Here is a 657-nt window from a genome sequence, read left to right as displayed (position 1 = left end):
ATTTTTTTAGTCCATCTCCCCGAGTATCATCACTTTTTTTTTAATTCAGTACCAGCAGTCGGATTTATCGGCACACCGCCCCGAGATATCATTAAATTAATTGGAATAACACCGACGTAATCGTATCTGACTCAATGGGATAGATGAATTATATCGAACACCCGAGGGGAAAATGCGGATGAGACCTCATCAAAAAACCAAACGATTTATAATGAAACCGATGATAAAAGTCATAAACACGAAATTTTTGTAAATATTGATTTTTTTTCAATAGTTCAGAATCATTCACGTGTTGACAATCCGATTGTTGAGTATTACTCCGAAATATTGAGCAACAAATATGATATTCATTTATTGTGTTATCATTTTTAACTGACGAAGGGGTACTTCAGGATCATGACCCAACATCATTGATAACATTTGACCAGAATTACTGAGTTTGCAATTCTGTCAGCAATTGCCGATAAAAATGACTATCCGATTACGATTTACGTCAATTGACTCGTGCTTATCACCAGCGTAGATCCCGTCTAATTTCTTCATCTGGATCGGATATTATTTTGTGAATAAAAAAATTGTGTTTGTAATTAATAAATAACGAGATACGCTCGGATGATGAAAACAACAAAGTCGGGGAAAAAATGGAAAAAGTCAATG

The sequence above is a fragment of the Fopius arisanus genome, unplaced genomic scaffold (assembly GCF_000806365.1).
Source record: "Fopius arisanus strain USDA-PBARC FA_bdor unplaced genomic scaffold, ASM80636v1 scaffold00311, whole genome shotgun sequence".
Taxonomy (NCBI): Eukaryota; Metazoa; Arthropoda; class Insecta; order Hymenoptera; family Braconidae; genus Fopius; species Fopius arisanus.
The sequence above is the reverse complement of the archived record's forward strand: the minus strand, read 5'-3'. Positions refer to the sequence as shown.